General features: G+C 37.0%; 1 pseudogene; it reads left to right on the plus strand.

Moving 5' to 3' along the window:
* The first annotated feature begins 8,722 nt into the window (after positions 1–8,722).
* Positions 8,723–24,832, plus strand: part of LOC121737530 — a 31,151-nt pseudogene continuing 15,041 nt past the window's right edge.

Raw genomic sequence — 24,832 nt, forward strand, 5'->3', positions numbered from 1 at the left:
GGCTCCCAAAAATATCAGTAATGGGAACTACGGTAAGTATACTGCCGGCAGCCGAGATATAAAACAACGACTGCTGGCGCTGGCGCCTGGCACTCAAAATGGGAGCCGGTGATAATGCGTAAAGCGCTAGGTTCCAGTGCCGATACACAAATTTGAAAAAGAAATTATAATTATAATCTCAATTTATATATTCGACTTGTAAAGGTGAAGTTTTGGTACCTATTTGTTCGGCTGTGGATATTTTAGTTTTTTGTGATGCATTTTCCTAGCTTAGCTTTACCTTAGCTATCTTTTTTCAGCTACCGAAAAGTAAGATTTTGCACCACAGCTACAGTTATAAACTCCGTGGTATACTTTCGAAGGTACTGAACAGAACTTCAGATTCCTTACACATGTTAGAGAGTTTCAGCGTTGTTTAAAGAAGCAAAGATATTGTCTTTAAATGCTACTATGCAGATCATATTTATCAGCATCTTCATCATCACCACCATTAACCCATCCAAGATTCAAGCCCCATACGAGCACCGGTGATCGCGACATCAATAGAATACAATAGCATTTCCGAGAATCCCCGATCGAAGGATTCAAATAATTATGCATCCTTACATTTATTATGACCTTATTATTTGTACTTTTCATAGTCATTTAGTTCAAGTCTGATGTTTTTGATCATTATTCTGTTTGACAAGCGATGTTTGCCGACTAGGCGCCGGCAGCCTATTCGGCAAACATCGCGTGACTTCGGCAAACTTCGGAGTTCGGAAAACGGCGCCGGCAGCCATTTTGGCAACCGGCGCCGGCAGCGGAGGCACTCCCTAATACTTTTTATTACAATCATTTTTAACCGACTTTAAGGAGGAGGTTAGACGTTCGGCTGTGGATATAATATTGTTTATGTATGTTCAACGATTACTCCGCCGTTTGTGAACCGATTTGAAGGTAAAGACAATAGTAATATTATACTTAAATGAACTAAAAAGTATTAAATAATCCTTATTCTGTATTTAGTATTTCTGTTCTCAATCTTCATAATTTTGAAGTCTGTACCAGTCCTATTAAGTATAATATAAGTTGCACTTATACCATAGACAAACCCGACGAATTTGACAGATATTAAAACCTGTCCGTTTCTTTGCAGTCGAACTACTGGTAGTTAATATGTCTATTGTGGTCAGCGTTGCCAGACGATTTTTTTATCAAAATTAAATGTCATTTAATTTTGATATTTCAGCAAAATAATTATTTCGGTGTGAAGATACTTTGAGTCCCGGAAAAAGACATTGAATACTTTTTATCCCAAAAAATGCACGTTTTTCGCGCGATAAACGAGTTTAAGCTTTTAGTTAGATATAATTAATTACGCAAAAAAATACTAGATAGATCATAAAACTAGAGCTGATACCAGCATCGAAAAATTTGTGATATCGATAGCCATCACCGAAACACAAATCTATATATTAATACGTGAGCTAAAAATTTTGTATCCCTTTTGACGAAAAATGGGGAAACGTAGGTGAATGAAATTTTGCACAGTTATAGTTTATATGGCGAACGAGTGCATCGAGCTAATATTATTTTGAAATCATGCTTTTATCATACATTTTTTTAACAAATAAAACCAAATAAAACATTATACACACTATTACACACACACAACACACACACTAGGAAAAATGACAGATTTTTGAGTGACAAGCCTATACATACGAATTATACTCTTTCATTTATGGTTGAAGTCTGTTGACAACAAGGTGACAAATTGAAAATGGATTAAGTATAGTTTTTTTATTGAATCAGATAAGTACTTAATTAGACAATGCTTACACGGCCAGTCTGAGATCAGCTGAGTCCCAGAGACAAGAGTTGAAAAAAATATGATAAAGTCAATATTTTTTACAAAATATAGGTAGTAGTCCTAATGTCGTTGAAACTAAGGTCGAATTTCGACCATTGGGCGATCTCTAGTTATTATTAAGAGGGCATTCCACGTTGCCGACATATTATTAGGCAGCCTGAAAAAACGTCATAGTACATGACATTATCAGATATAATGATACTTAATAATATTATAATATGTACCATCGAGGAAGTTGATTCCTATGCAATTGACAGACCAACGTTATTTGGTCGAATGACGAATATGTCAATTCAATGTTAATTGTGATCTGTCAGCTGGGTTTGACGTAACGCGACCAAACTACATAGGTCCCCGATTTGCATAGGAATCAACTTCTCTGATAGTACCTATACAAAAAAAAAATATATTTACAGGCAGATGACTGACGAGTATTTGTAAGTAAAATAGTTTAAATTGGTGATTTCTAGTGCATCTATATTTATAGTGAATCCAGCAATCTAGGACGATGACTGACAGTGGTTTTGTTCGAAACGCCTGAAACAAATGGTAAAATATTTGCAATGCATTTTTCTGTTGCGTCGACTCAACGCAATGTAAAAATGTGGCCTCACCAATACCTTGTTTTAAATTCACCAATCTAAATAAATAAATAAAAGTTTATTTGACCCAATACGACATTACAGTACTCACAATAATACACATCAACAACTTTTATACAAACATTAAAACATAACAATACAACATGAAATAAAACCGGACACAATAACAAAACAATGAGAAAACAACAATAAATATAACTTGAAATGGAATGGTAGGTAGTGCAATGCCTTATGTGCCAAAAAGGACACCACTCAGGCGTAACTCTGTAGCGAGCAACTGTAGCGAGTAATCTATTGAAGATAATATTATTGTTTACATATCTCTTTGTGTTCTTCCCAGTGATAATAATAGGAGGATAATAATATCTGTTCTAGGTCTGTCAGGGCCCATGGTGGGTTTCCCCTGCGCAACAAAAAAAAGGTCTGCCATGTCCTAAATTACCTTCGCCGGTCAAGCACGACAAAAATCCTAAACATTTGACCGAAATATGGTTATTTCCCCGGAAACCTCTTAAAGATTATTTACTATTACGTCTTGCCAATTTTGCTAAAGATAATTCTTTTTTTTGAACAAGAATTCGTAAAAATCTGACTAACTCAAGTTCTTTAAATCGTAATTGATTTTGATCAGAGAAGAAACCGTTAGTACGCTTAACGAGTTTTTATCATTCGTTTGTTGCTGCTTGAATAAAAAGCTGGACTCAATAAAATGTCAGGTTTCCACCCGGATACTGTTCAAAAACCCGGCAGGACGGTTCCCGGGCGCCTCGAACTTCAGGAAAATCCGGACGGATAGCGCCCTAATATGTACAGATATTATGACGCAGATCTCCGTCACTCAATCTGATATCATCAACAGATAAATACACAAACACTTGAACTTCGATGTCCTTCGGAGTATATTAATACCCTTGACAAAGTAGCCTATCTTTCGATTTGCATAATGTTAAGGGCCGTGTACGTGCTATGTATTAAAATTTTAAGACTCTATCCCCTATTTAAAAACAGGCGCTAAAGTAGTTAACGAAATAAACAACGGACGTCCCATTACATATCCTTGTGGGACACCCTTGAAAAGAATATAGTACTTAATTGAATCGGTAATGATTGTAGAAAAACTTGCTTAAGTAATTAACTATTAGCTATTTATTTAAAATGCAGCTAATATAATATCAAGTTGAATCATAGTAAAAGACAGGGTGTTGCGCAAGGTCGTTTGATGGAACCTCAATAATTGTATGCATACAGAAGTGGAAGAAAATTCAAACCTACATAATATTAATTATACTCATTAGTTGAACTGTAGCAAAAATCTTCTATATGATAATGCTTTTAATAATATAATCTATATATATAAAAGAAAGTCGTGTTTGTTACAACACTTATAACTCGAGAACGGCTGGACCGATTGCCATGGTTTTTGATTTGTTGGATTTGTTTCCGTCCCGAATAGCAGAATACATCTTAAAAACAATGAAAACTCGATATGTGTAATGATTAATGAATACTTTATCATTTCAATAGATGCTGATTATTTGTTTATTACATGTCAAACATTTGTTGTCCAATCCTGTCAAATAGTGTAACAACTATTTTTTTTGGAGCTTATGGCCTGGTTACTGAGACCTTTAGCCCGACCGCACATTGTCCGAAATTTCTGATACGAAACATTTGAACTTCGGCCGGACCGCCACACCGCACACTACGTCGGAAGCTGGCTGAACCGGCAAGACTAGACGATAAAGTACGAGACGTCATCTTGCAGGAGTCAAAGGGCGAAGAAGGTCATGACAAATTTACCGGCGAAAATTACCAGCAGAGTCACCGGGAATATTTATAATTTTGTAATTTAGAAGACAAGACTTATTTTATTACTTATTGATTATGTTTATTTTTATGAAGCATTTTTAAAATAGGTTTTGATGATTATTGCGCACATGTTGCCTCCCCCGGGAGTGTATTTATTTTTTCTAAAATGTCTACAAAGTTCAGGTACTGTTATATTTGTTTGTTTTAGACATTAATTTTCGAAATTTTTTTACTAACCGAAAATAATACCTAAGATTGCCATTATTGGTTCCGCTTTGCTTTATGGCGAAACACTAGAATCACGACATTTTTCTTCGGTTTTCCTTCCTGGCGCTATAACTCCAGAACGCACGAACCGATTTCCACGGTTTTGCATTCGTTGGAAAGGTCTCGGGCGTGAGGTCTATAGAAAAAAAAATCAGAAAAACCTTCAAGAGAAAAGCAGGAAAATAGGGAAAATAATTTTATGGCAAAACAACGTTTGCCGGGACAGCTAGTTTATTATAAGAACTCTATTTAATGCTTTGTTTAAACCTACGCGACCAAGCGACTGCGAAGCGGGAGCGTCAAGTTGTCGAATGGTTTTAAAATAGAAGCCTTTTTTTAAAAAAAAAAAAAAAAAAAAAAAAAAAAAAAAAAAAAAAAAAAAGGCTTCTATTTTAAAACCATTCGACAACTTGAAGATAACTTGAAGATGTACACTTCAAAACCATAAAGTTAATATACCTAACGGAATAGAGCAACAATCTCGAGCTGTCAAACGAAACCGAAATTGATTTACATCTGTGTGTAAAAATATGTGTACGTATACACTTACACAAGCATGATTAAACATGATTTCTATGAGATTAAATTGACACGTGCCGATTGGACGTCAAAAAAAGAGTGCTGCTGTCATGTATCACACGTCTCCTTTTATCACGCAGTGTTACTGATAGTGACATCTCGCTTGCTCAGGCCTTTGTTTCTCTATTCCGCTAGGTATATTAACTTTATATTCAAAACACACATTTGACAACCCGACGCGACTTGACGCTCCCGCTTCGCAGTCGCTTGGTCGCGTTGGTTTGAACAAAGCAAGCATAATATGCCAAACGACGAAAACAGCTTCTCTGTTTTCTTTGAATGCTAAACACGGTCTGATTTAATTTGATAAGAGAAGAAACTAATTACCCTAAGAGCGAAGAGGAATGACATAAAAATTATTTATAATCTTTATAGTTCTATTAACTTCTGACCTACATCGATTACTCAATATTATATTATTATGATGTATACTTAACTGCGTTTTATTTCCAATATTAGCTGTCCAACGTCAAGCACCAAGTGAGGACAAGGCCATTTTCTAGTGCTAGTGTTTTGATATACAAAATGTAGCAAAACAAAGTGATAATCTTTACTTAATACTATAAAGCTGAAGAGTTTATTCTGTTTTGAGAGTTTATTTGTTTGTTTGATTGATTGAACGCGCTTATGTAACTACTGGTCCGATTTGAAAAGTTATTTCAGTGTCAGATAGCCCATTTATCAAGGAAGGCTTTATGTATAGCCATATTATATTCTTAACCCATCAATCTTCAAGTGGCAGCAGGCTGTGCTAAGATCAATTGGAATGAAGAAACAGAGGAAAATGTGGAAAAACGGGGTAAATTATTTGAAATTGATCATTATCTTAAGAACTACTAGAGCAATGTTTATGTTTTTTGGCACACATAAAGAATAGACCACATGAACCTACGAATAATAAAAACTAAGGAAAAGTAACTCCGTCAAAAAACATGCTCCACAATACTTGTCAAAAAAGTGTACCTTAGGGACACATTTCAATACATTTGCAATATTTGGGTGACCTTTAGCAGTACTAGGCTGACGTTACATGACAGATCAAAAGGAACCAAATTTAAAACGGTAATAGTATGGGAGTTACGATTCCTCAGTTTTTATTATTCGTATACATGAACATATAAGGGACAAAAGCTATTTTTTGCGTAAAATGTACGGTTTCCATGAAATTCCTAAATTACGCGGTCGAAACCGCGCGGAACATCTAGTAATCTTTACAAATACATCTATCTTCCATCTATACTTATCTTATATATAAAAATGGATTTTCAAATGTGTTAGTCGCGCTAAAACTCGAAAACGGCTGAACGGATTGGGCTGATTTTAGTCTTAAAATATTCGTAGAAGTTCAGGGAAGGTTTTAAAGTGACACGAAGTACACCGGGACAGCTAGTCTTATATATAAAAATGGATTTTCAAATGTGTTAGTCGCGCTAAAACTCGAAAACGGCTGAACGGATTGGGCTGATTTTAGTCTTAAAATATTCGTAGAAGTCCTGGGAAGGTTTTAAAGTGACACGAAGTTCACCGGGACAGCTAGTAAGTTATAAATAATTATAAAGCTGAACAGTTTGTTTATGTAAGCGCGCTAATCTCAGGATCTACTGGTCCGATTTGATTCAGTGTTAGCTCATTTATTGAGGCCTAATAAAAGCGAAGAAACAGAGGAACGTATAGAAAAAATGGGGAAAATTATTTGAAAGTGTTTACTGAAACAATTTTTATGTTATTTGGCAATGATAAAAAGTGAAGGATCATAGGAAATTTTTTGTAGGCTATTTTGTCTGTGAAATTCCTAATTTACGAGGGCGAAGCCGTGCGGAACGTCTAGTAAATTATAAAGCGAAAGATTTTGTTTGTTTGAATGCTCTAGTCGCAGGAACTACTGGTTCTAATTGAAAAATTATTTTTGTGTTGAAAAATCCATTTATATAGGATTTAAGGCTATATTTTGGCACCACGCCAAATTTTTATGTTCAAAACATTGAAAAAATGAATGCGCTTGGTTATTTTAAAACAACCATTGTATAAGAACTAGATGACTCGGACAAACGTCCATTTTGCCGGGTTATTATGTCCTTTTTTTATGAAATAAGGGGGCAAACGAGCAAACGGGTCACCTGGTAGAAAGCAACTTCCGTCGCCCATGGACACTCGAAGCATCAGAAGAGCTGCAGGTGCGTTGCCGGCCTTTTAAGAGGGAATAGGGTAATAGGGGAGGGTAGGGAAGGGAAGGAAGTAGGAGAGGGAAGGGAATAGGGGAGGGTAGGGAAGGGAATAGGGTAGGGGATTGGGCCTCCGGTAAATTCACTCACGCGGCGAAACACAGCGCAAGCGCTGTTTCACGCCAGTTTTCTGTAAGCCCGTGGTATTTCTCCGGTCTAGCCAGCCCATTCGTGCCGAAGCATGGCTCTCCCACGTCCACGCCGGTTTTCTGTGAGCCCGTGGTATTTCTCCGGTCGAGCCGGCCCATTCGTGCCGAAGCATGGCTCTCCCACGTCCAAGTCCTTTCCCGCGACTCAAAGTATCTCCATACCAAATTTCAGCGAAATCGGTTCAGCGGTTTGGGCGAAAAGAGGTAACAGACAGACACACTTTCGCATAATATATAATACTAGCTGTTGCCCGCAACTTCGTCCGCGTGAATGTATGTTCTGTCTGTCTCCAGGCTGTATCTCAAGAACCGTTATAGCTAGAGTTCTGAAAATTTTACAGATTGTGTATACAGATATACACAATCTGTAAAAAGATTTTGATTTGATTTTGAACAGAACTGCTATAAGAACAAACACTGAAAACAAAATAAAATCAATATTTAAGGGGGGCTCCCATGCAACAAACATAATTTTATTGGCCTTTTTTGCTAGATATTAATAATGACAACAGGCAGGCAGTTGAAATTTTCACAGAATCCTTAATTATATATGTACTTCAATAACTAATAATAAAATAAGAATATAATTAAAATTTAAGGGGGGCTCCCACACAAAAACACAACTTTTGGCCTATTTTTTCTCTATAACGCTACGAAACCCTTCGTGCGCGAGTCCGACTCGCACTTGGCTGATTTTATTGTAAACATGGTATCAAATTAGGGCAATTTATACTTACAACAAAAAAAGAATTTTGAAAATCTGACCACGAACAGCAAAGCAAACATTAAATCCTCCTTTTTTGAAAGTCGGTTACAAAAAGTATCTAAGATGTTGAATAGCGATGTAAGGTATCATCATGCCAAATTTCATTGAAATCGGTCTAGCGGATTCAGAGATTAGCCTGTACAAACAGAGAAACAGAGAAACAGACCAACAGACAGAGAAACAAAAATTTCAAAAACAGTTAAAATGTGTTCTATTACTCTTCTACAATGCCCCTGACTCATTTTTTCAAGTTTATTTTCAATGTACAAAAATTTTACCTCTACGATTTTATTATAACTAACTAATAGATTAGTAAGTATATTATTTATAGAATAGCCAACGGTCGAGATTTTGAATTATCTCAAGCACGGAGCTCTTAGTATTAGCTCCGTGATCTCAAGCTAACCTGAAGACGTAAGCCACACCCTGTGATAAGCGATAACAGCCTCTATATAACTGATAGGGCCACCACTTGCTGATCAGTGAAAATGAAGGTGCTTATTCTGAGGTAAGTTTACATCATTTTGGATAAATGCGATCTCATAACACTTGAACTAATTTTCTTCACTTCACTTCACATTTTCTAATTTAAAATCAGAAGGTTCGATTTTGAATTTTGAATTATTTCATTATTTTTTTTTTATTTGAAATTCTTCTATTTCGAATTCAGAATTATTTTCTGGGATTTCAAAAAGGCAAAAATTAGTTGTTTTGCATCAGTTCTAATTCTAACGCCCGCACTCACTTATGTACTAGGGTATGACATAAAATGCATGGAGCTTATTACTTATATCAAAATCTTCATTACACTTAAGTTCATAAAGTTAAGTAAAACATAGATAACTAATTTAATTAATAATAAAGACGAAATATATAATAAAAGTAAAGTTTAAAGAGATGGTAATTTTAAAATAATCTAAATATTCGTCGTCGACGCAACGTCTTTGCGGTCAGCGCAGACAGAAAGGAGTGCAGCGGAGAGGATTTTATTAACGCACTTGAAAATAAACTTTAAAATTATGACACTAAAGTGCATAAATGCTTGAAACTTACAAGAAATGCTCGCGCGTCCTCGATAATACGCCAGAATTCCTTATCGCACTTTAGTCGAATAATTTTAAAGTTTATTTTCAAGTGCGTCAATAAAATCCTCTCCGCTGCGCTCCTTTCTGTCTGCGCTGACCCTAAGAGGTCAATTCAGATCGTGATAATATTTACTATATGGTCAATATAATAATAAAAAATAATATTTTTACTTCCTGATTACGTCAGTTAAATGATATATTCAAATTCAAATTCTTTACATACAATAATATACAATAGTATAAAAGCTAGTTAGCGTACATCTTAGCGTACTAACTAAAAACTTGTGTTATGGCAATCAGACAACGGATGCACGCCGAACAATTATATCCTAGTATATATTATTTACACATTCACACACACAAACACACTACACTTTATCACGTAAAGTCTCTTTCGTATATGTAATAATAATGATAAAGTCGTCTTGTTTGTCTTTTGTCTTCTACGTATTTTTTTTTTAATTTTTTGCAAATTGTTCTTTTCGCCGGGCTATTTCGCAGTTGGAATCATTATAGATTTAGGGTCTGTTTCACCAGTCACCACTTCCTGATAAAGTGCCGAATAGGCTATCCACAAATTTTTTGACAGATTCTCCATACTACATCCGTCAAGTTGATAAGTTGATATCAAGCCTATTGGGCACTTATCAGGAAGTGGTAAAACAGGCCCGTAACATTCAAAATGTAGCTTTTAACCTACCCCGTGATCAAGCCTATATCAGCTCATCAAAATTGATCAAGTATTTGCAGACTTGATAAAGTATTTTTAGACTTGATCGATACGCGAATCCCAGATGTGGACGGTGAGAATCCTTCCTTGTTGGACCTTCTGCTGACTTCAAATCCTGATGGCTACCAAATATTCGTAACCGCACCACTTGGTTCATCGGATCATTGCCTTATTAAGAGTTCTGTGCCACTTACGACGGTGTTACGACAGCGTGCTGTTAAATAACATCGTGTGTGGCACTATAAGTTACCGGATTGGAATGGGATGCGGTCGTTTTTTGCATCCTATCCTTGGGTGTCCCTCAGGGCTGTGTCCTATCGCCTACCCTATTCATACTGCATATCAATGACATGCGGATGATAGTACAGGTGATGCTGTATGTACCGGCTCCCCTAATATTTCTCGGCTAAATGTCATTGAGAGTCGAAACGAACTTGTGTCTAAGATAGGGAATTCATTGGAAATATAAGGTGAGGCCAAACAACGAGCGTAATTTTGTAAGTCGTGAGTCGCAGATTTTCGGTCGCGTGAATATTTTTTCAATACAAATAAAGAATCAGATTTTTAAGAAGTAGATTTTTTTATAAAACTAAATGCAGCACGATTTCTGCCAACAGAAATTCTGCGACTCACAACTCACAAATTATGATCGTTTGGCTTCAGCCTTAGAGTAGATAGGACTGGATATTCCGCAATAATATATAACCGTGGCATTCGAATCACATCAAATGAGCACTCAAGTGCACTTCTGAAAATATTTGTTTCAAATTTATTCAGAAATAGAACAATTTTAATTTTAATTTATTAATTTTCCACTTCTTCCACTTCTACTATTATTCTATTCCTCTATTTCTAATTCTTCTATTCCAGTATCCTGGCTCTGGGCTGCGCGGCGTCTCCTCGCCAGCAGCGGCGATTCCCCGATGACTTCCTGTTCGGAACCGCCACTGCGTCTTACCAGATCGAGGGTGGCTGGGATGCTGCAGGTACGGATGATAATGATTATTACATGGCGAAAGAAGGAAATACTAATGCTTCTTAAATTACTGATGATAAGTATATAGCATAGAGTAATAAGTATGTCTGGTCTGTGTATATAGTAAGATTTTATCCTATAATGGCAATTGGCAAATTGTGTTTACTTCTAGATGAAAATGCTAGTCACTAGTATTTTCTTGTGAAACGTGACGTATAAATTCTATAATTCTGTTTAATTCACCGGGCTGTTTTCAAAATTGGTGGCTGCTATCGTAACGAATTATAAAACACTTCATTTCGTTTATAGACAAAGGGGAAAACATCTGGGACCGCATGACCCACACCCTGCCGCACGTCATCAAGGACCAAAGCAATGGCGATATTGCTGCTGACTCCTACCACAACTACAAACGCGACGTGGAGATGATGAGGGAATTGGGCCTGGACGCCTACAGATTCTCCCTATCCTGGGCCAGAATCCTACCCAACGGCCTCGCCAACAAAGTCAGCGAAGATGGCGTAGCTTTCTACAACAACTACATCAACGAGATGATCAAATACGGCATCGAACCCATGGTGACTTTATACCATTGGGATCTTCCCCAAAAACTCCAGGATCTAGGTGGCTTTATCAACCCAATGTTCCCGGAATGGTTTGAGGATTACGCCAGAGTTGTGTACGAGAATTTCGGTGATAGAGTCAAGCTGTGGATCACTTTTAACGAGCCAAGAGAAATCTGCTACGAGGGATATGCCGCAGATACGAAAGCGCCTCTCCTGAATGCCACAGACGTTGGAGTGTACTATTGTGCTAAGAACCTAGTTCTAGCCCATGCTAGGGCCTACCATCTCTATGCTAATGAGTTCAAGCCAACCCAACAGGGTACGTGTGGTATTACCATTAGCTGCAACTGGTTTGGACCCTTGACTGATTCGGAGGAAGACTTTTATGCTGCTGAAATTAAGAGGCAATCTGAGGTATGTGGAACCTAGTTTATGAATGGAAAATGTTCGAATAGCAATGGCAAATTGTAAAGTATATTGCTCATTGCCAAGATGGTTTCGATACTAATTTTATTGATATAAGGCATCGCAAATTATATGGCATTTAGCGAGGCAGATCCTATGACACTTTGACGAAGACCCTGACCCAGATTTATTGAGATCAAGACTTATGTTAGCTAAAAAGTCCATAGGTACGATGCAACTGAAATCCCAAAGTTTCTTTAAACTTTTCACTTTTCAGTGGGGTCTATACGCTGAGCCCATATTCTCCGAAGACGGAGGCTTCCCGAAGGAACTCTCTGAGATCGTAGCACGGAAGAGCGCTGAGCAGGGCTACCCGAAGTCCCGTATGCCTGCGTTCACTGAAGAGGAGAGGCTTCTAGCTCGCGGGGCTGCTGACTTCTTTGGAGTGAACCACTACACAACTTTTCTGGTGTCAGCTAATGAGTATAAGGAAGATTATGCTGTACCGTCCATGCTGGATGACATTGATGTTGGCACTTTCGTCCCAGAGGAATGGCCGCGTTCTGCCTCGCAATGGCTGACCGTAAGTCTTTATTTATTATTATAGCAGAGTATAATATTATTAAATGTTACTCGTAAACATTTAGTTTAAACTAATACTAGCGACCCGCTCTGCTGACGCACGGGTATAAAATATATAGCCACTGAATGGAAAAATTATTAAAATCGATAGCCTATGATCCTTCACGTGGTCTACTTCTTATCTGTGCCAAATAACATGAAAATTGCTCCAGTAGTTCGCGAGATAAGCACTTTCAAATAATATCCTCCGTTTTTTCCACATTCCCCTATAAGTCTTAGCGTAATAAAAATAGTTTATAGCCTTCCTCAATAAATGGGCTATCTAACACTGAAAGATTTTTTCAAATCGGACCAGTTGTTCCTGAGATTAGCACGTTCAAGTTAGCCCTTTCAAATAAACTTCTCAGTGTTTTCCACATTTTCCTCTATTTCTTCGCTCCTATTAATCTTAGCGTGATAAAATATAGCCTATAGCCTTCCTCGATAAATGGGCTGTCTAACATTGAAAAAATCATCAAAATCCGTGGCGTAGTTTTAAAGATTAAAGGGGACAAAGGGACATGAGGGGAAAAAAGTGACTTTGTTTTATAATATTATGTATATAGATATAGATTTAAGCATTTAATCACAAAGTTTTGAATTTATTAAAACAGCAAATAGCAATAGGCAGCATTTGTATCAAGCGCATCTTATTTTAGTGTAATCAACTAGAATACTCTTTTTCAGATGGCTCCCAACAGCATCTACAACGCCTTCACTCATCTCCACAATAAATACAACGGTCCGGTATTCTACATTACCGAGAATGGCTGGTCCAGTCCCCCTGATGCTGGCTTGGAAGATGATGACAGGATAACATACTATAGAGCAGCTCTCGAGAGTGTGCTGGACACTTTGGATGCTGGAGTCGACCTGAGAGGTTACATGGCCTGGAGTCTGATGGACAACTTCGAGTGGATGGAGGGTTATACGTAAGTAAAACCTCATGTTTATTAGAAACTAGCTGTTGCCCGCGACTTTGTCCGCGTGGACTTTAGTTTATAGTTGTTCCCGTACATCGATTGAGTTGTTTACGCGCAAATCAGAAAAGTATATTGTGTGGGAACCGCACATTTTTCCGGGACAAACAACATTTCTTGTCCCAGATTCAAATTAGTATGTCTATTCTCTATTCTCCATGACAAATTTCATCAAAATAGATTAAATAGTTTAGGCGCAAATACCATAAAAGTATATTGTGCAGTAACAGTATATTTTTTCGGGACAAAATGTATCCTATGTTCTTTTTCGGAACTCAAAGTATCTTTTAAATATCAAATTTCAGCAAAATGGGTCCAGCCGTTTGTCTTGACCACGCGAAATATAACGTTCCGCGCGGCTTTTTAGATATTTCACAGACAAATTATTAGTCCACAAACATGGGCGTACCGAGGTTCTGAGCCAGGGGGGGGGCAAATTACCCAGGTTCTGGTGCCAGGGGGGGGGGGGGGGGCAAATTAACAGGCAAATAATTTTGCCCCGTTTTTCCACACTTTCCTCTATTTCTTCGCTCTATAGCGTGATAAAATATAGCCTCGACAAATAGGTTATCTAACTCTGACATAATTTTTCAATTCCGACCAGCAGTTCCTGAGATTAGCGCGTTTAAATAAGCCCTTTCAAATAATTTCCCCCGTTTCTTCAACACTTTCCTCTATTTCTTCGCTTCTATTAGTATTAGCGTGATAAAATATAGCCTTCCTCGATAAATGGGCTATCTAACACTGAAATATTTTTTCAAATCGGATCAGTAGTTCCTGAGATTAGCGTGTTCAAACAAACTAACAAACTCTTCCGCTTTGTAATTATATAAATATTAGTAAGTATAGACTGATAATAATTATTGAATAACTATTTCCTATAACGACAAAAATTGTTACAACAAAGTATCCAGTGAACCGTCAGGACCAAGACAAATCTAATTATAGCTAAGCCAAAATCTAACCAGCCGTTTTGGCCCTAAAGCGCGAAAGACTAGTAAGAAAAACATAAAAGTGCAGTTTGCTAAGAGGTCTAAATAATACCATTTCCTATCATGTGTTTGTTTTTCTGGAGCTATATCAAACTAAAAAACCAATTTTCTTGCAGAGAACGCTTCGGGATGTACCAGGTAGACTTTGAGAGTCCAGAAAGGACTCGCACGCCCAGGAAATCCGCCTTCGTGTACAAGGAGGTGCTGAGGACCAGGGTGGTAGATCACGAATACGAACCTGACTCCAGGGTTATGACCATCGACGAGGGACACTAGACCGGAAGACTGATATTTATTAAACGAATTTTCAAGGTTAATGTTGTATCTGTTTACCTGATGAGAGCCACTTACAAGACAATGTATGAGACACTTAAAAGGCAGTGTAAGATCCAATTTCATTAATGCTTGTTAGTGCTGAATCAGTCTTTATTAAGATTGAAGGTTATTCGAGGATTTTAACAACAAGTTTTCTCTCTAGTTGTTTGTTACGAAAAAGACGGACGATATTTTGACAGAGACAAAAGGCCTTAGGCCTCAGCCTCGAATTTTGCGGGCAGCGGGACCTGAAAAAGGCTGAGGCCTGGCTGTTGCTATCAAATAGATTACCTTCTCTTTCATAGATACAAATAGCGTGAGAGGTGACATTCTTTATTAATTATTTGTAATTAACTGACATTGTAAAATTGGCACTTAGCACTATTAAAATGATGATAGGCTAATCTACAAGTAGTTAATTACGCAATTAACTGGTAAAAGTCTATATAGATTAAAAAGAGCTGTACAGTGTACGTCGCAACACTCTAGGCCTTTTTTTTCGTTGAAGAAATGCTTATACTCATCTCTGGCAGTCTGGGGAGGGCCACGAGGGAATGTGGGACCTGGGGCGGTAGAGGCCGCGCTCGGGCATACCCACTAAAACCCCAAGGGTGTTCCTGCTTTTCCGCTGTAGGCAAATCCACGGGAAACGTGGCCGAAAGGGCGAAATTGATTCTATCCAGGGTCATCAATCATCATGGAAGAATAATCTAGATTCTAAAACTAGTGTACATCTAAGCCTTGGGCTTTGGTAATATCTGATTAGGAAATTGATTAAACTTTAGTTACTAATATACTTTAGATCTTGAAATTACCAGCCACACCGGTTTTAATGACGGTGGTTTCATTGAAACATATTCCGAAGAGTAATTTCATAGGTGTGCGTACTAGTAGTACTTACTAAGTTCCATAGACTATGGTAGTACAAAGAGCACTCTCTTTTCCGCTCATATAATAACAAAAGGGTTTGAAGTTTGAACCGAGCACCGACCCAACTGGGAAGAGATATTTTGCAAGTCAGACTTTACATAGCTAGCCGTCCGCATGGATCATTTTTCTTATCGGGTATTCGGGTATTCAGCCTAGTATTTTCTTCCTTAATAATATAATCTTCCTTAATATTTATACGTGGGAGAGCCATGCTTCGGCACGAATGGGCCGGCTCGACCGGAGAAATACCACGTTCTCACAGAAAACCGGCGTGAAACAGCGCTTGCGTTGTGTTTCGCCGGGGGAGTGAGTTTACCGGAGGTCCAATCCCCTACCCTATTCCCTTCCCTACCCTCCTCTATTCCCTTCCCTTCCCATCCCTATGCTCCCCTATTACCCTATTCCCTCTTAAAAGGCCGGCAACGCACCTGCAGCTCTTCTGATGCTGCGAGTGTCCATGGGCGACGGAAGTTGCTTTCCACCAGGTGACCCGTTTGCTCGTTTGCCCCCTTATTTCATTAAAAAAAAATATAGTCTAAGGTCCAAAATAAAACCACCAAGATAAATAAACTCACGACGTGTATAAAGTACTTTGCTTGCTAGGCTACTTGACCTATATTTAATTTTAGTGAACAAATGCATATTTCTAGTAGAACTTGGCCTAGGAAACCGTATTTTACCTAATAAAATAAAAGCTTTTGGTTGATTAATAAAGTCGATTAGAAAATATGATTTTATATTTTTTAATTTGTACTGACGAAAACGCCTTTGCGGTACTTCCGATTTGGATGTGACGCCATCACACTAGTAATTTAATATAATACTAGCTGTTGCCCGCGACTTCGTCCGCGTGGACTTCAGTTTATAGTGCGCGATGTCAACAAAATTGGTGTCAAAAGCTTTTATAAAAAAACCCTGGTACCCCTTAAATCAATACAGCTGTGCAGTGTGCGCACAATAAGTACTTAATTTTTTTATATTAAACTTTATATTTTATGCCAAATTTTAAAGCTTATTTAGCCCCTCAATTACACAACTTTACCCATAAACTATTTATCATTGATAGGTTTAGCCCCAATTTCACCAACGTCTGTTAGTGTTAACAGCTTGTTAAAATGTCCTGTCTTCTCTTTCATATGAAAAACGAAAAAGCTAACGTGATACTAATTCGAGCATTAACTTTAACAGTCGTTGGTGAAATTTGGTCTTAAGGTTACGTCACTGCCTGCACAGATAAAGTACTGAGTTATTTAATACCGTAGAATAGATATAACAATCGAAAAAAATCGAGACTTAAATTTTAGATGATACCACCTCTTATAGAAAGACTTTTAAGCAAGCGTCAGCGCGATGTAGAAGACGCACGGCGCCATCTATTATGAATTTTTTGAACAAATTTACGATCCTTACAACCCTTTTTTCCAGTAAAAAAGTAGCCTATGTCCTTTCTCAGGCCTTAGACTATCTGTATACAAAATTTCATTACAATCGGTTCGGTAGTTTTGGCGTTTGGCGTGAAAGCGAGACTGACAGACAGACAGAGATACTTTCGCATTTATAACATTAGTATAGATTATGTGCACAGCTGTTTTTGGGTATTTTGATTAATTAAGTGCCGCGCTACACCGAAATGGCAGCGGCGAGGCGAGCACTTTCAGCGCTGCCATTCCGGTGTAGCGCGGCCCTAAGAGGGGTACCACTTACCAGGGGTTTAAAAAGTTTTTAAATTTGACACAAATTTTGTTGACAACGCGCGCTATAAACTAAAGTCCACGCGGACGAAGTCGCGGGCAACAGCTAGTTATGAATAAAAACAATAATATATAATAAAGTAGGTATGATTAGTTCTGTTACAATAATGAAGTAAAAAATAAAACGCCATCTGTTTTCATATATTAGAATTAAAATGTTGATTGCATTGATATATTTTCTGGATGGAATATAGGCCAACACGGTACACTCGAACTCCATAGAAATGCAGTAGGAGTTCTATAAGATAAGATAGATTGATTATTATTATACCAAGTGTTATTATTAAACATAATATTCTAACGTATTAAAAACTATAAACAAAAACATAATAACTAATAAGTATGATTAGTTCTATGTTACAATGAAGTAAAAAATAAAACGCCATCTGTTGAATCGTATTAGAACTAAAATGTTCATTGTATCGATATATTTCTGGATTTTTTATGATGTTATACATAAAATATATTTAAGATTTTTGAAATATTATTTTAATACACATCCAAGACCCAGGAACATTGAAAACTTTTTGTTCCGCCTGCGGGACTCGAACCCAGGACCCCCGGGATGAGCGCGCCACGCGCAATGCGATTAATTTTCATCGATATTTTCATGGAAATAAGATATTTTCCCTCATCAAAATGTAGCCTATGTCCTTTCTCAGACTCTAGAATAACTGTGTACAAAGTTTCATTGCAATCGGTTCAGTAGTTTTGGCGTGAAAGCGAGACAGACAGACAGACAGAGATACTTTCGCATTTATAATATTATAAATTATTATTAGTATAGATTTTATTTAACGCTCCCGTTATATTATGTAAGTTTATCTGTAATAACAAGCCTAGAAATATTTGTAAAATATATTATTGTCTTGAATAATTCAAACAAAACATCAGTTTTATTACGAGTATAATATTATTATCTCCATTTACTGTAGTTGGGAAATGAAATGGCCAAAACTTTTCTCCAAAAGTTTGAACATTACAATTAATGATTTCTCATTTATTATATGTAATTATTTTCTAATTTTTTGGCACTATAAGACTCGTACGTTTAGTACATAAAAATGTTCAATAAAGAAAGTATAAAATACAAGAAATATGACGTCACACTATGGCGGACAGTGTTTTCGGCGCCATTTAAAAGGCATATATTTTTGCAATCCACATTTTTATGGGTTTCTACTGTTTAAAATATTAGTTTTTTTTGGTGAAAATGAATGATTCAGTAGCGATTAGCGAAAAAATGTAGGTCAAGTAGTCTATCTATATCTATACTAATATTATAATAATCTATACTTTATATCAATACTAATACTATAATCTATACTTTATATTTTATATAATATTATAAAGCGAAAGAATTTGTTTGTTTGTTTGTTAATCTCAGGAACTACTGGTCCAATTTGAAAAATTCTTTCAGTTTTAAATATCCCATTTATCGAAGAAGGCTATAGGCTATATAACATCACGCTGTGACTATTAGGAGCGAAGAAACAGAGGAAAATGTGGAAAAAAGCGGGGAAAATTATTTATCTTTGAAAGCTTCACCTGCGTGCGCTGCAGAAACGGTCCAAGATATCCAAAAAATATGTATGGAAGAATCATTCCTCTTTAAATGATCTAAAAAAATGTCCGTAATAGTACACGTCTATCTTTTAAGATTAACTTACAATAATCGTTTTTATACGGTCTAAGAATCAAATTTGGTCGAAATGAATGCATTAATGAAACAGACGCAGACGAAGCCAAGTGTAACAGCTATAATAATTTATAAAGCTGAGGAAATTGTTCGCCAAAATAAATAATTTGATGCCCTTAATAACTACCAGCTATTTGACCGAACTTTGCTCGGTATTCGATAAAACACGAATTAAATGACATTTGCTAAAAATGATTCCTAGCTAGATCGATTTATCGCCCCCGAAACCCCTTATGTACTAAATTTCATGAAAATCGTTGGAGTCGATTCCGAGATTCCAATTATATATATTTGCTCGTTTAAAGATATAAGATTCCACGCGAACGTAGTCGCGGGCGCAGCTAGTTGCTGTTATAATGGAATCGCAAACCGGTATGAATAATTGTGTCAGGGTCACCTATTGACACAATGCTTGTGATAAATTGCCGATAATACTTGATACATTGCAGTACAATCTATTAAGAACTAGATAACGATCCCAACTCTGTAGTGCCAAGATTCGTTTATCGCGATTCGCGAACCGTAAATTTTTAGGGTTCCGTAGTCAACAAAGAACCCTTATAGTTTCGGTATGTCTGTCCGTCCGTCTGTCTGTCCGTCTGTCTGTCCGCGGTTATACTCAGAGACTATAGGACCAACAAAGCTGTAATTCGGCATGAATGCAGATATTAATGATGCCGACAAAATATCGGATGTCGAGAAAAAAAGTGATCGTTAGAGTCCCCCTTCTACTAACTAAACGGTTGCTTCTGGAAATGTGAAAAAATTCACAGGATTAGGTAATATGCTGAATTTAAAAGGAAAATTATCCCGGCTAAGAAAACTTTATAAGTTATTGAGTAACAGTCGATCAACTAAAAAAAAGAAATATTCGGCGAAGTATAAATTAATTTTTCGTTAAAAATCCTTTGAACATAACTGAGGTGATGTTGTTAGTAACACGTTATAAATGTACATTCATTGCTTCTACAAAAATTAAACTAGCGGTACCTACTACGGAACCCTACATTGCGCGTGGCCCGACACGCACTTGGCCGGTTTTATTCGGGATATAAAGTATCCTATATTCTTTTAACCGGGCCTCAAAGTACCTTCATGCCGAATTTCAGCACAATTGGTTCAGCGGTTTGGGCGTAACAGGCAGACAGACAGACACTCTTTCGAATTTACGAGTATATTAGTAGATGATGCCCGCAACCCCGTGGGGCCAAAATTCATTATTTCATAAAATATGTTTTTCCTGCCATGTGGGCAATTTTGCAGACTAGATCCATAACAGCCATATTATGATATTATTATGTACAAGATGTTAGTGTAAACTAAACACCGTTATCCTTGAACACATCAAATGAGCCCGTCAAAATGATCAACTTTTTCTATGAGAACAATGCTGGGAATTTAAAAAAAAATCCGTCTTCATACCCATACAAATTGCCGATCCGGGCATCCGTATGGTATGAAGACGGCATTTCATTTTGAGTTCCCAGCATTGTTCTCATAAAAAAGTTGTTTATTTTGACGGGCTGATTTGATGGTTTCAAGGATAACGGTGTTTACACTAACACACTGTATAATATTAATAACATTTAACGGCGCAATTCTCCAGGAAATGCGCCGTTAAGAATTCTTTAAAAGTATATTTTAGCAAGTGACGAAAATTAAAGACAATGCCGCGCTGCTGTCGGCCGGCCGCATTTACCGAATTCGTTTTCCGTATTCAGAAATCCAAATGTTAGTTTTTCCGTACGGAATGAATTCCGCACGTTCGTTTAAAAAAAACGTACGTTTGCGCTAGTCTCATGGTATTCTGAATACGGAAAACGTGCGTTTACTTACAGCCAGCCTTATAGTAAATTTGTTGTTAATGTCATCCACCAAGATATTCCTGAAAGCTTATGAGAAGGGACTTCATTGCTTGTTTGTATTGAATTAGTTTAAGATTTACTTTACTGGAACTATTATAATGAAACACATATAGACATGAAATAGACCCCAAATGAGGGCAAATACTACTTATTGCAGCAAATTATATTATGCACTAGCTGTTGCCCGCGACTTCGTCCGCGTGGGCTTCAGTTTATAGCGTGCGATGTCAACAACATTGGTGTCAAAAGCTTTTATAAAAAAAACCCTGGTACCCCTTAAATCAAAACAGTTGTGCAGTGAATAACATTTCATTTTTTTAAATTAAACTTTATATTTTATGCTAAATTTTAAAGCTTATTTAGGCCCATAATTACACAACTTTACCCATAAACTATTTATATCATTGATAGGTTTAACTTTTAAGGTTACGTCACTGCATACATAAAGTACTGATTTATTTAATAACGCAAAAAAGTAAAAAACAATCGAAAAAAATCGAAATCTGAATCTAAGATGATACCACCTCTTATAGAAAGAAGTCTGGGCAAGCGTCACCGCGATGTAGGAGACGCACGGCGCCATCTATTATGAATTTTTGGAAGTAACATAATTTGAACAAAATTTACGCATTTTCACCCCCTTACAACCCTTTTTTCCAGTAAAAAAGTAGCCTTTGTCCTTTCTTAGGCTGTAGACTATCTGTATACAAAATTTCATTACAATCGGTTCGGTAGTTTTGGCGTGAAAGCGAGACAGACAGACAGACAGACAGAGATACTTTCGCATTTATAATATTAGTATACAAGTATAGATTCCAGTCGTGGATGAGCGTGTAAAATGGAGGTGTACTTCAGGGGTCCGTTCTAGGATCGTTATGTTTTTATGTTTATATAAATGACCTCAGTCGAAAATTACAATTACATTTACTAAGGAAAAAAAATATCTTCTTGGCAAAAAAACGCATTTCATGAGCTCATATTAGTTTTCTAATAATATTTTGCTTATTTTATACTAGCACCCAATTTATTTACCTTAAGAAGTAGAATAAAAGGTACACATTCACAATCTATAATAATATCACATTTATGATGTTATAAATTACTATGTAAGCACTAAATATACTGTATTTTATATCCCACCAAAAACATACCTGTTAAAATGGGGCCAAGTTCCTATCGGCTAATTTTTGGCCTAAAAAAAGAGTCAAATCCAATCCAATGTCAAGTTTAAATGCACTTTATCGATCGTAATCAATTAATCATCTTCATTAACAGCCTGATCCATAATACTACATAGCTACAGAGGGATCAAAAGTGCGTCGAAACGGTTCGTGTAAATAGTGCACGGCATGCGCGTGGAATGCTGGAACTTGGCCTGCGCACTTTCGTGCGCTTTGATCCATCCATACTAATATACCTACTATAAATGCGAAAGTGAGTTCGTCTGTCTGTCTGTTACCTTTTCACGCCCAAACCGCTGAACCGATTTCGCTGCAATTTGGTACCGGGAAAGGACATAGGATACTTTTTATCCTGGAAAAATGTACGGTTCCCGCGCGATAAACGAATTTCAGCGCAACGGAGTTGCAGGCGTTATCTAGCTATTTATATTTTTAACTTAGTAATTTAGTATAAGTAGGTTGGTTGAGTACCTACTGTATATATAAAGCAAACAATAATAGTCGATTTATCAATGCGTTGCCAATATTCATTGCGTGTTGACGTTTAGAACTTGTAAACAAGATACGTGCGAGTAAAAAAACGTGTTCGCAGTGAGTAATTCGTGCGTGTGTTAAGAAACAATTTGTTCAGTGACAGTAGTTTATTAGGGTGTGTATGTGTCCCTTGCATAGATTTCACTGTGAAAGTAACTTTTTAGGGTTCCGTACCCAAAGGGTAAAAACGGGACCCTATCACTGAGACTTCGATGTTTGACCGTCTGTCTGTCTGTCTCCAGGCCGTAACTCAAGAACTGCTATAGCTAGACTTCTGAAATTTGCACAGATTATGTATTTCTGGTGCCGCTATAACAACAAATACTAAAAACACAATAAAGTTAATATTTAAGGGGGGCTCCCATACAATAAACTTTATTTTTTGGTCTTTTTGGCTCGTAATCCATAAATGCAAAATGTAGGCACTTGAAATTTTCACACAATCCTCTATTACATGTGTACTTTAATATTAAATTATAAAATTGAAATAAAATAAATAATTAAGGGGGCTCCCATGCAAAAAACATATTTTTTTCCCTATTTGCGCTCTATATCGGTACGGAACCCTTCGTGCGCGATTCCGACTCGCACTTGGCCGATGATTTAACTTATGTATGGGCAAATGCAACACTGGGGCACTTGCTCATACAAATCGCAGAAAAAACCTCTTTTAGCGCTGCTACTTTCATAGTAAACTATTTAAGGGACATACACACCCTAAAGTATCACTTTTGTATCCTGTAGAAATTCAAAGGTCAACTCTGAAGCATTATTAGTTGTCACTCATACTGATAGCTTAAAATTAACTCTGTTTTAGTCCTTAACCCACCTTTAATTTATGTTATTGTTTTGGCCTAAAATTAATAAGGTCAGCTGGTTGTTATATAACAGAGTCAAGGGTTTCGGATGTCATTACTTGGGTAAGCAGCAATGCAGCTGGTGTTTTTGAGGTGAGTTTGTTTATACCTTTTTTTGGAAGTCGGTCAATAATATTATTGCAATATAGCTACTATATCTTAATTAGCTGTGCGTATTATGGTTTCATTTGGATTTTTTTTTATTTATTTACTTATTTATTTATTTAAACGTACAAAACACATTACAATTACGTGGGAGAGCCATGCTTCGGCACGAATGGGCTGGCTCGACCGGATAAATACCACGTTCTCACAGAAAACCGGCGTGAAACAGCGCTTGCGCTGTGTTTCGCCGAGTGAGTGAGTTTACCGAAGACCCAATCCTCTAAACCCTTCCCTACCCTCAACTATTCCCTTCCCTTCCCTACCCTCCCCTATTACCCTATTCCCTCTCAAAAGGCCGGCAACGCACTTGCAGCTCTTCTGATGCTGCGAGTGTTCATGGGCGACGGAAGTTGCTTTCCATCAGGTGACCTGTTTGCTCGTTTGCCCCCTTATTTCATAAAAAAAAAACAACTAAACACAAATATAATATACATTTAAATGTAAGATCTAGATCGTAACGTAACAAATATGTGCTGCATAAATTAAACATTATAAAGACATTAAACCAGCACAATTTTTGGTTTTAAAGTTATCTCAGTACATTTGGACGTTACTTGTTGCTGAGGTGAATGTGCTATGGCGGATGTCTTTGACGATTTTAATATACTTTATTACAGTTGTGTTCAAAAATGTCAAACTTTTTTTAAAGTGAATTATTGCTCAAACCAGAATGATACTTATTATATTATAAATAAGTATGCTTGTCTGTCTATCCGTTACTCGTCTGTCTGTTAACTCTTCATGTTTGAACCGATTAATTTTGGTATGGGGATTCTTTCGATCCTAGGAAAGTACTGGATGATTTATTCGGAAAAAAGTACAGTTACCGCGTGATAAACTTTTGATTGCGAGCTAGAGCTTCGTTTGATACTGATGATATAAGCATCTGTGGCTAAATCCTGCAAAAATCTTAAATTCTGTGCGATAAATT

The sequence above is a fragment of the Aricia agestis genome, chromosome 21 (assembly GCF_905147365.1).
Source record: "Aricia agestis chromosome 21, ilAriAges1.1, whole genome shotgun sequence".
Taxonomy (NCBI): Eukaryota; Metazoa; Arthropoda; class Insecta; order Lepidoptera; family Lycaenidae; genus Aricia; species Aricia agestis.